Here is a 12,927-nt window from a genome sequence, read left to right as displayed (position 1 = left end):
TTGATAGCTAAGATAGAGAGGTTTAGGGTTTTAAATGATTAGCTCATATCGGAGGTAAATCCCAAGCTTGAAAATTGGCATTGACATAAGATTATGGTTTAACTTAAGAGGTAGGATTTGTTTCAAGGATGCAAAACAAGTATCAGGGTGAGATGGGGATGAAATGGATATTATTTATTTGCTGGACAAATGATCACCTACCAAGAGTAAGCATAGATGGAGTGATGATATTAAATGATAGATCAGTGAGATGTATTAGTGGCTAGGACAATGCCATGGGTAATTGAACACAAATCAATTAGTCCTTAAATTTAGCTCTGTTGCCAATGGCCTTTGTTAGATTTTAAACTAGATAAGAAATCTTATTTTGAAAAGCTTCAAAAATAGAGAGGGTTTTAGAATGAGTAGAATAACCCATAGTTAAACTAGAATTAAATATAGATCATTCCATAATCATTTTTAGGAAACCAAAACTGCATAAAAATGTTTTTAAAATTTTAAAGTCACACAAAGTAAGATTAATCCATTTGGAAAATTCTTTGTGTCAAAAATAATTTTAGAAAACCCTTTTTCTGATATTCCGATGTGAGGTGATCATAGAAACTTAAAAGGAAAGATTTTTGGCAAGATCATAAGAAATAAAATTTTGAGTCATAAGACAAAGCAAAGAGGTTTTGTGTTTTAACAAAAGGGTATAAATACTCTTGAAGAGAGGGTGTTAAGGTAATACAAGAGTGGCCATAGCTTAAGGGTTTTTCGTGAGACTTGAAGATGTGGGTTGAGATACTTTACTTAGGACTCTACAACAAACATCACTCATCAACAAAGTCAAACAAGCATTTCAATCAAAAACACGTCCACACAAGCATAACTTAAAAAGTTTTTGTTCCCCCTGATTTTTGCACTCAGGACAATTAAACAAGGTTGCAAAAGTCGGGGTGTTACAGATCCTTCCCCCCTTAAAATAATCTCGTCCCGAGATTACTAAGTGTAGGGCTAGAAAGGTTTTATAGGTTAACCTAAGTTAGACACCATCCTCCGATGGGCGTGCTATTGTCGGAAGATCACAACTTAAGCTTCTGAGAGACACGGTAGATTTCCGTCGAGGGCGAGCTTCGTGAAGAGGTTGACTTCTCTATGTCGGGGTTAGATATGTAGCTTCCTAACCATGTTCGGGGGGTCTATGATCTTTGGAGGGTTAGAGCATCCTAACGGTGCTTTCGGACGGTCGAAAGATTTAGATTTAGCTTCAAATTTTAGTGGAAGACGAAGTCTTCCACCCTTAAGATTTCTCATCGGGGGTTCGGAAAAACTCAAAGATTCGGTCATGGGGTCTTGTCGGGCGCCTTTGAAGAAGTCATCGATCTTCCGTCTTGATTGGAAGAATCTTAAGGGGCGAAGTGCAGTCCGTAGCTCCAAGATGAACACACGGTTTTTGCCACTTTGTAAGGCGCTTGTTAAGTTAGTGAGTCAGCGGAAATCCTGGTCAGTCTCCACATAAAGCACCAACTTGTCTAAAATAGTCTTCAGCCTTCATTTTGGCGCGGACTCCTATCAGTTAAGGAATGAGCGGGTAAAGGACACCTAATCTTGTGTCTTGAATTGTCTTCAAAGCCTTCACTTCATGAGGACCAGATGGACCTTGTAGAGTAACTTGGCTTTGGTGCTACAACTCACTTAGCTTGATAGAAGGTGAGTCAGGCTGAGGTTTTAAGAATATAACCTCAAGGTTAGCGGGATTATGCTCTACGGTAAGGCAAAATTAGTATGGATTCATCTTCTCCTGGGGTTGCAGTCGATCTTGAAGGCACCGGCTTTTGCTTCCTTAGCGTCGCAGGGTGTCTTCGGTTGAATGGCGCACTAAGTTGGGGACTCCAGGAAAACAAGGTTCGATCTAGTAACAGTTAGTATTTCTCCCAGAAATTTGAGCGAATGCGAAGAAAACCATCTTAGCGGGAGGGGTTTCCAAACATACACACAACAAGCAATCACAAGCACTCAAGCGGCAAATTCACAACACCGCAAGCAATCATGAAAACCACATGAGGTATTTCAAGTACCCAAGAATACCTAATGCGCGGGGTTAACTCAATCAACGCAATTGAGTTTGTCCTATCCATCCTATAGGCTTGGGTTGGTCAGAGATGCAGACGTCTTCATTTTGCTGATATTGACTTCAACAGTGATTCTTGTAGCAGTTGGTGGTGAAGTAGACCTGATGTTGAGCCGTCGATGTTGAGTCGGGGGCGATTGTTGTATATGATCTTCTGGTCTCAATTCGGAGGGGTAATTGCTGAAGAGCTCCATGGAAGACAGCTTCTTGTGACGGGCCTAAAAATTACTAGTAAAGAACTGAGGACTTGATCCTTGACGACTGCAAAAGTGCAAGTCCAAAGAGGAACAAGGTCAACTCCTTGACAGACTTTGGTGACAACCAAAGACATGCTCTTATTATCCCTATACGCGTACTGCTAAGTCGACGTCCATCTTCAATAGCTGCAGCCGGAGATACTTAAGACTTCCTGAAGGGTTGATCCATCTTCGACTTCGAGTCTGAGTTGGGGATTTCGTCCAATATGTTGAGTTGGAAGAGGGTGAGATAGTAGAATCAAAAGCGTTCAAAATCTTTGGAAATCAGAGAGCGAGGTAAGAATTTGAATTTTAAAGGGATAAGAACATTAGAAGCTATGCTTCCGTCTACTAAGGAAAATACTTTGTTTTGTAAATAAGTTTTCGCAAAGTACTAGTTTCCTAACTAACGTCCATGCTAACTAAGGTCTCCTACAGTCAGGATGGCTCTGATACCAGCTCTGTGGGGCCCCGGACTAGCTGTCCGAAACACCCGTTATGCATACACATTCACGATCCCATGATCAGTGTGTCGTGAAAGCATAACCGAACTGGTATCAAATACATCATCCATTACAGTACCGAATAAAAAAAAATTACAATAGGTCACATGACCAATACTTACATAAGAGCCGCAATGGAAGGAGATCAACAAACACACAGCGGAAATACTTCAGACGAAAGCGTTCGCATGGCCCAAGTCATGCCATAACCCTACAGGCAACTGACTGGGAAGACGTTCCTAGCTCGCATAGACGTCGTCAACTCCTTCTTCATCTGTCGGACTCCACCAAGTCTGGCCAAGTAAATAGCCAGGGACAAAGCCATGAGTACATTATGAATTGTACTCGCAAACCACCTTAGAAAGAAGTAAAGGATATGCAATTTGGCAGTAGCAAGGAATAAGCACTATTCTAGGGTTACAAGGAGTGAGAGATAGTTTCTCTCGGAAGTATGACATCTCAATATCTTTGTTGAAAACCTTTTTGAAAACAAGTTTCTTTTGAAGACTAATAGGTAAGGGTGACCCATTTTCCTTTCCGGCCATCTCATATGGCCAAAACAACTTTTCCAACTTTCCACTGTACCTCCCAGGTACATTTCCACCTGTCCCACTGGCATCATTTTTTTCCTAAACATTTTTGAGAAAACACTTTTATAAACCAAAACTCCCTTTGATACTCAGCACTTCCTTTCCCACGTCCATTGCCGCGGACACGGCTATTCGAATAGATTTACACTCTGCAGAGGTTGTACACTTTCCCCACAAGATCCGGTAAATCCGCCGGGATCATCCCTGGTTCACCAAGCGTCAAAACGCGAGGCTCGGATAACCGATCGTAGTTTTTCGCTTGCTCGCCTTAGCCTAAGACATGCCGAATGAGTTGTACCTCCCAACACCAGAGTCCGGGATGCCGTTTACCCAGGAGTTGCAAAGTCCCCGACACTCGACCCTCTGGAATGCCATCCAACCTCTTAGGCATCTTTCAATGGGAGCTCATAAGTTGTACCCCGCGTACCTAAACAGGCAAATGGGTTGCGTCCCTTCTCATGGGAAGAACCCCGGTCGAAGCGTCCATGGTCGGACTGCCACTACACTTGCGGGACCCAAACTAAGGCGAGACAAACTACTACGCTACGCCCGTCCCACTAAAGGGTAATGTGGTTGTCTTGGCTAGGTCCGGTGATGTACTCACACAACAAAGGTTTTCAAAAACAGAAGTTCCTCATTTTTCCTTCAGCATCATCTTTCTCAAAACCTTTTCATAAAATTTCCACTTGATCAGGGTTGCCCCACTCCAAGGTTTTCAAAGAACTCATTTTCTTTAAAACCTTTTCCAAATTCCTTTTCCAAAGGGCTCCCAACCTATAGTCCAACTTTATTTGAAAAGCGGCGACAAAGAGAGGATAAGGTGTTAAGCACCAAATCGTAGCCAGGGATTGTCCAAGAGGGTATCAATGAGGGGCAAAGACCCGTAAGGGTGGAATAGTAAAACTCCGAGTGGCTATAACCACTCACATAAATAAATAAAAGACACGCAATTTATAAAACCTGTAATAATGCAAGAGTAAGACAATTAGGATAAGGTATGCATCAAGAGGTGGCTTGCCTTGGTTGGCTATTTGTCACTGGACTTCATCTTCATGAATCATCTCCTCTTCCTTCCTGTTTGAAATCCTCACCGAGATCCTCTCCTCCTTCTCCGATAGTACTCGCATTCTAGCGCCGCAAAATAAAAGAGAAGGCAATCAACACATGGCCATAGCATCAACCACACAACAACACACAACAACCAACCACTAAATCAGAGACACTAAACACATCAAATAATAGCACCTAGGGAAAATGGTTATTTTGCTAAAAAGGCTCTGCCTCACAACAAAACTTAATCTACTAAATCAAAGGTGGCTAAATGACCTTTGGAAACCACCAGCAGGGGTCTGGTGCCAAGGTTCATTAAAAAACATTTTAAACAAAAACAACACAATTTTCCTACGGGTAAATAAGCACTAGCATCAAATTAATCGGCCACTCCAGAATATTGCACACAAATTTTTGGTAAAATCACAGGAAGTAAAGCTTTACTTTACAAAGCTACAGAAATTGGGTTCACTAAATTTTGGTCTGTAAAACAAAAGATAAGATTTTTATAAAGCCAGAAATGACTTAGGGACCAAATAAATGGCCTAAATCTTTCTGTGGCTCACAAAAATTCATGCAGCATATCTACTGGAAGCTAATAACATGTGGAACCCACATACACTGGAAGTTTTCAAAAATAAGTTTTTAAATATTTTTAAATATTTTGACAAGGCAGAAACTAGAGCCAGCCATTTTCAAGGCACACAGTCATCAGAGCATATCCAACTAGTGACAAACATATCACTGGATAGGTTCTGAAATATGTGATCTAACAAAATTGGTTTGGCATTTTTGAAAGCTACAAATTAATTTCCACAATTTTTATACTAAAAAGTCACTCTGATTTGGTTATAAAATCTCCAGAAATAAAATATAGCTCACAAAAATATTTCCTCTGACCTGGTTATACCCTAACATGATATATGCCAGAGGAACTTGGTTTTGTTGCAAAAACAGTTTTAGTTTTAAAATTAAAATTCAAGAAAGAGCCTACTGGCCAGATTTTACTTTTAAAACAACACAAAATCCAGGAAGCAACTGCTAGGGTATGATACACCAAAAGAAAGCTACTTGAAAGTACTATCAAAAAAAAATTGAGTCTACTGTAAAAAGGTACGCAAAACTCCCACAAACTAATTTATACCAAAACAGTAACGTTTTAGAAACATAAATAGCAGTAAATATAAATAGCATAAAATCCTATGCCTGTTACTGGAGATGGTTAAGATTTAGTTTAAATACACGAAGGAATTCGAATCACTCAAATTAGATTTACCAAGAATATTTGGTGGATTTAAACTGAATTAGATCTGTCAGCAGGATTAATTTTCCGAAAAAAGAAAAAGAAGAACACAGGCCGGATAGAACGGATCAGGCCGATCTGTCTGTGGAATGGCCCAACTGCCACCGCGGACGTGCGGGCGTGGTGGTTTGAAAAAAAGGGGGGCCAGCGGGGCCAGCAGCCATGCAAAGGCCGGCCGCATGTGGCCCGCGGATGAAGATCCGACGGCCTCCAACCGTTTCCTTGGCGACGACGATTAATCGGTGGCGCGGCCGCGTCTCTGCGACGGAGCGGAGCAAGCGGGAGAAGAGGAGCTCACCGGGGGTCTCAGGGGCGTTAGCAGAAGGGCGCGATGACAGCGTGGTCGAGCGGAGGCTTGCCCTGACGCCTCGGTCGGGCCTGAGCGGCTCCAGGGCGTCGACGCGGGCGAAGTCGAGGCCGGCTGGGTGTGAGCTCCGTCAGCGACGACGAATGGGCGGAGAGGTGGGAGTGTGCGGAGATGCAGGGGAGACGCGCGCTGTGCAGGGGTACGGCTTGAACAAGCGGAAAAGCTCCCAGGCGACGACACGGTCCGCCGCGAGGTCGGCGACGCCGTAGACGAACTTGACGACGGCGGCCGTCCCGGAAGGTTCCTGGGAAAAAGGTGGGGCGGGATTAGATGTGAGCGAGAGTGAGAAAAACGGAGAGATAGAGAGACAGAGAGAAGAGAGAGGGGCAGCAGCGTCGTCCACGGCGTGCTGCTCACGGACGAACTCCGTCTCGTCTCCTCCGTAGAGCAGAAGAAAGAGAGCAGCAGGAGCTCTTTCGGTGGCCAAGTAGATGGTTATGGAGTGAGGACTGAGGATAGGTGAAGAGAGGGAGTGAGGGGATTGTGATGAGGCTCGGACATGGGAAACAGCGGGGTCGGGTTTTATTTGCCGGGTGACGGTGCACGGTGGACGGGGAGTACGGGGTCGTTGGCGAGTTTTGAGAGAGTCGGATTGGGCAGAAAGGCGGCGGCCTCGTGCATGGTGTGTTGTGAGGGGTAGCGTGAGACCGACGGAGAAGGGAGGCGCCTACTGCGATGATCGGGACAGGACGATGTTCTGCTGGAGGCTTAAGTGTTTGATATGAATTTCTCGGCTAAGAGGAATTGACTGCGGTAACAGGTGTTATTGTCGTGAGTAATACAGGATGCCTTTGAGTTTGGTAGCTTGGCGTGATATCTGGTTTAACTTATGACTGGGAACGCAATGGCGTCCACTGTTGTGGTGACCACGATCTTGGCGAGCACATGGGAGACACTCTGGTCCGGTTATGGCCTCGGGACCGTGTAAGAAGTTGAGAGACAAGTCAGAGGAAGCTGCTGGCGCGACCACTCGAGAAGGAGAGGTCGTTTCACTGCGGACCATCAAATGGGTGCCCACCAGGAGAAAGGGATGAGCGGCAGCTCGGGATTGGCAGGGAGGGGTGGCGCTGCTGTGCCTCCTGTCCTAGGCGACGGTTTTGGAACGAGGCGAGTGTCTGTGGTGTGAGGGAATCAGCGTGCAAGGTGCGGTCGTGTCCGTCCGCCACCCGCTCGAGGAAATGTTAGCGGCAAGGCGAGGTAGCGTGCGTGCGGTGGTGTGCAGGGAAGCGGCTCCCTGAGCGTGGACAGGGTGGGGTGCAGGTTGTTCAGGCAGGCGAGCAGGGTCCAGGGTACCCATAGGTGGAGAGGGAAAAGGAGAGGGTGAGAGGTTCCACCCGATCATGCCATTCTCTTGGCATGGCCGACCTCCCTCCTTGCTAAACACAAAAATACAAGAGGAACTGCCAAAATGGCCTGGCTGGTCTAGTTAGTGTGTTGGTTTGGTGGGGTGGTGGTGATCCAACGAAAATAGAGTGGGAGAGAGGGAAAGGAGTATGGTTACCTAGGCAAAACATGGCATGGCCGGATACTTCCAATGCCAAGCGGAAATGGACTAGGGCGTTGCTCAAATGGGCAATGTGGAGGTGTTACGATGATGGTCTAGCCCAGGTTGATAAGGAAAATTTTATTTGAAAAGGTTAAGAGAAAAGAGATGGAAAGGTAGGTTAATCAAGTGAATGATCTAATGATCATTTACTTAGGCCACGTCTAGATAGATGGGGTGATGATGATAGGTAGAGCGGTTTATTTGCTGTCCAAGTGTTGCTACTCTATTATGAACCTATTTATTATTTGTTCGGGTCACTTTTTATGTCTAAGGCTAGTTTTCAATGGAAAAATGGAGGGAGCTAAATTTTGAAGATTTAGAAAAGAGCAAGATAATATTTTGAGTTGAAATATACTCTACTCGCAAGAAAATGCATAGTAGTTTTTTCTTATTACTTTTTTGATAAAAAAAAAGAGAGCAAGAAATGGCATATACACCGTTGACATGCATTTTGGTAAATAGGAAATAAGATAAAGAAAATATTTTTCTGAAATTATTTTTGAATGGAAAAGGTGTGATACAACATATTAACAACTTTTCCTATTTTTATTAGAGGAAAGGTTTTGAAAAAGTATGGCAAGGACTAGAAATATTTTGATAGCTAAGATAGAGAGGTTTAGGGTTTTAAATGATTAGCTCATATCGGAGGTAAATCCCAAGCTTGAAAATTGGCATTGACATAAGATTATGGTTTAACTTAAGAGGTAGGATTTGTTTCAAGGATGCAAAACAAGTATCAGGGTGAGATGGGGATGAAATGGATATTATTTATTTGCTGGACAAATGATCACCTACCAAGAGTAAGCATAGATGGAGTGATGATATTAAATGATAGATCAGTGAGATGTATTAGTGGCTAGGACAATGCCATGGGTAATTGAACACAAATCAATTAGTCCTTAAATTTAGCTCTGTTGCCAATGGCCTTTGTTAGATTTTAAACTAGATAAGAAATCTTATTTTGAAAAGCTTCAAAAATAGAGAGGGTTTTAGAATGAGTAGAATAACCCATAGTTAAACTAGAATTAAATATAGATCATTCCATAATCATTTTTAGGAAACCAAAACTGCATAAAAATGTTTTTAAAATTTTAAAGTCACACAAAGTAAGATTAATCCATTTGGAAAATTCTTTGTGTCAAAAATAATTTTAGAAAACCCTTTTTCTGATATTCCGATGTGAGGTGATCATAGAAACTTAAAAGGAAAGATTTTTGGCAAGATCATAAGAAATAAAATTTTGAGTCATAAGACAAAGCAAAGAGGTTTTGTGTTTTAACAAAAGGGTATAAATACTCTTGAAGAGAGGGTGTTAAGGTAATACAAGAGTGGCCATAGCTTAAGGGTTTTTCGTGAGACTTGAAGATGTGGGTTGAGATACTTTACTTAGGACTCTACAACAAACATCACTCATCAACAAAGTCAAACAAGCATTTCAATCAAAAACACGTCCACACAAGCATAACTTAAAAAGTTTTTGTTCCCCCTGATTTTTGCACTCAGGACAATTAAACAAGGTTGCAAAAGTCGGGGTGTTACAATGGCGGCGGCTCTGGAAGGTTTTTGCGGGTTTCGTCGATCGTGATAGGGTTTTCGCGACGGAGGCTTTAAGTAGGCGGAAGGGCGACGTCAGGGGGCTTGTGGGGCCACCAGACACTAAGGCGGCGCGGCCCCCCCTCTGGCCGCGCCAGCCTGTCATCTGGGGCCCCTGTGGCCCCTCTCTGGCGGCTCTCGAGTGTTCTGGAAGCTCCCGGGGATTCTAAGATGCTGGGCGTTGATTTCGTCCAATTCCGAGAATATTTCCTTACTAGGATTTCTGAAACCAAAAACAGCAGAAAACAGGAACTGGCACTTCGGCATCTCGTCAATAGGTTAGTTCCGGAAAACGCATAAATATGACATAAAGTATGCATAAAACATGTAGATATCATCAATAATGTGGCATGGAACATATGAAATTATCGATACGTCGGAGACGTATCAGCATCCCCAAGCTTAGTTCCTGCTCGTCCCGAGCAGGTAAACGATAACAAAGATAATTTCTGGAGTGACATGCCATCATAACGTTGATCATACTATTGTAAGCATATGTAATGAATGCAGCGATCAAAACAATGTAAATGACATGAGTAAACAATTGAATCATAAAGCAAAGACTTTTCATGAATAGTACTTCAAGACAAGCATCAATAAGTCTTGCATAAGAGTTAACTCATAAAGCAATAATTCAAAGTAAAGGTATTGAAGCAACACAAAGGAAGATTAAGTTTCAGCGGTTGCTTTCAAATTGTAACATGTATATCTCATGGATAGTTGTCAATGCAAAGTAATATAACAAGTGCAATATGCAAGTATGTAGGAATCAATGCACAGTTCACACAAGTGTTTGCTTCTTGAGGTGGAGAGAGAGATAGGTGAACTGACTCAACAATAAAAGTAAAAGAAAGGTCCTTCAAAGAGGAAAGCATTGATTGCTATATTTGTGCTAGAGCTTTGATTTTGAAAACAAGAAACAATTTTGTCAACGGTAGTAATAAAGCATATGAGTTATGTAAATTATATCCTACAAGTTGCAAGCCTCATGCATAGTATACCAATAGTGCCCGCACCTTGTCCTAATTAGGTTGGATTTACATGGATTATCATAGCATAGCACATGTTTCAACCAAGTGTCACAAAGGGGTACCTCTATGCCGCCTGTACAAAGGTCTAAGGAGAAAGCTCGCATTGGATTTCTCGCTTTTGGTTATTCTCAACTTAGACATCCATACCGGGACAACATAGACAACAGATAATGGACTCCTCTTTAATGCATAAGCATTCAACAACAGATAATATTCTCATAAGAGATTGAGGTTTGTTGTCCAAACTGAAACTTCCACCATGGATCATGGCTTTAGTTAGCGGCCCAATGTTCTTCTCTAACAATATGCATACTCAAACCATTTGATCATGATAAATCATCCTTACTTCAGACAAGACGAACATGCATAGCAACTCACATGATATTCAACAAAGAAATAGTTGATGGCGTCCCCAGGAACATGGTTATCGCTCAACAAGCAACTTATAAGAGATAAGATGCATAAGTACATATTCAATACCACAATAGTTTTTTAAGCTATTTGTCCCATGAGCTATATATTGCAAAGATAAAGAATGGAAGTTTTAAAGGTAGCACTCAAGCAATTTACTTTGGAATGGCGGAAAAATACCATGTCGTAGGTAGGTATGGTGGACACAAATGGCATAGTGGTTGGCTCAAGGATTTTGGATGCATGAGAAGTATTCCCTCTCGATACAAGGCTTAGGCTAGCAAGGTTTATTTGAAACAAACACAAGGATGAAGCGGTGCAGCAAAACTCACATAAAAGACATATTGTAAACATTATAAGACTCTACACCGTCTTCCTTGTTGTTCAAACTCAATACTAGAAATTATCTAGACCTTAGAGAGATCAATTATGCAAACCAAATTTTAGCATGCTCTATGTATTTCTTCATTAATAGGTGAAAAGTATATGATGCAAGAGCTTAAACATGAGCACAACAATTTCCAAGTATCACATTATCCAAGACATTTTAGCAATTACTACATGTATCATTTTCCAATTCCAACCATATAACAATTTAACGAAGAAGAAACTTTCGCCATGAATACTATGAGTAAAGCCTAAGGACATATTTGTCCATATGCAACATCGGAGCGTGTCTCTCTCCCACACAATGAATGCTAGGATCCATTTTATTCAAACAAAACAAAAACAAAAACAAAAACAAACAGACGCTCCAAGCAAAGTACATAAGATGTGACGGAATAAAAATATAGTTTCAGGGGAGGAACCTGATAATGTTGTCGATGAAGAAGGGGATGCCTTGGGCATCCCCAAGCTTAGACGCTTGAGTCTTCTTGATATATGCAGGGGTGAACCACCGGGGCATCCCCAAGCTTAGAGCTTTCACTCTCCTTGATCATATTGTATCATCTCCCTCTCTTGACCCTTGAAAACTTCCTCCACACCAAACTCAAAGCAACTCATTAGAGGGTTAGTGCATAATCAAAAACTCACATGTTCAGAGGTGACACAATCATTCTTAACACTTCTGGACATTGCTCAAAGCTACTGGAAGTTAATGGAACAAAGAAATCCATCCAACATAGCAAAAGAAGCAATGCGAAATAAAAGGCAGAATCTGTCAAAACAGAACAGTTCGTAAAGACGAATTTTAAAGAGGCACCAGACTTGCTCAGATGAGAAAACTTAAAACTAATGAAAGTTGCGTAAATATCTGAGGATCACTCACGTAAATTGATATAATTTTCTGAGTTACCTACAGAGAACTAGACCCAGATTCGTGACAGCAAAGAAATCTGTTTCTGCGCAGTAATCCAAATCTAGTATGAACCTTACTATCAAAGACTTTACTTGGTACAAAAATGCAATAAAATAAAGATAAGGAGAGGTTGCTACAGTAGTAACAACTTCCAAGACACAAGTATAAAACAAAATTACTGTAGCAAAATAAACACATGGGTTATCTCCCAAGAAGTTCTTTCTTTATAGCCATTAAGATGGGCTCAGCAGTTTTGATGATGCACTCGCAAGAAATAGTAGTTGAAGCAAAAGAGAGCATCAAGAGGCAAATTCAAAACACTTTTAAGTCTAACATGCTTCCTATGTAAAGGAATCTTGTAAATAAACAAGTTCAAGAAGAATAAAGTGACAAGCATAGGAAGATAAAACAAGTGTAGCTTCAAAAATTTCAGCACATAGAGAGGTGTTTTAGTAACATGAAAATTTCTACAACCATATTTTTCTCTCTCATAATAATGTCCAGTAGCATCATGAGCAAACTCAACAATATAACTATCACATAAAGCATTCTTATCATGAGTCTCATGCATAAAATTATTGCTACTCCCAACATAAGCATAATCAATTTTATTAGTTGTAGTGGGAGCAAATTCAACAAAGTAGCTATCATTATTATTCTCATCATCAAATATAGGAGGCATATTGTAATCATAATTAAATTTATCCTCCATACTAGGCGGTACCAAAAGGCTACTATCATTATAATCATCATAAATAGGAGGCAAAGTATCATCAAAGAAAATTTTCTCCTCAATGCTTGGGTGACTAAAAATATCATGCTCATCAAAACCAGCTTCCCCAAGCTTAGAATTTTCCATATCATTAGCAACAATGGTGTTCAAA

General features: G+C 41.5%; 1 long non-coding RNA gene across 1 annotated transcript; it reads right to left on the bottom strand.

Moving 5' to 3' along the window:
* Positions 1-572: 572 nt before the first annotated feature.
* Positions 573-8,122, bottom strand: LOC139833407 (uncharacterized). The gene is made up of 3 exons (XR_011749102.1): positions 6,094-8,122; positions 4,461-4,570; positions 573-3,145 (listed from the first exon to the last, which is right to left on the bottom strand). It is a non-coding gene; the product is annotated as an uncharacterized lncRNA (long non-coding RNA).
* Between the last annotated feature and the right edge of the window lie 4,805 nt (positions 8,123-12,927).

The sequence above is a fragment of the Lolium perenne genome, chromosome 7 (assembly GCF_019359855.2).
Source record: "Lolium perenne isolate Kyuss_39 chromosome 7, Kyuss_2.0, whole genome shotgun sequence".
NCBI lineage: Eukaryota > Viridiplantae > Streptophyta > Magnoliopsida > Poales > Poaceae > Lolium > Lolium perenne.
This window is presented reverse-complemented; position numbering and strand designations above follow the sequence as displayed.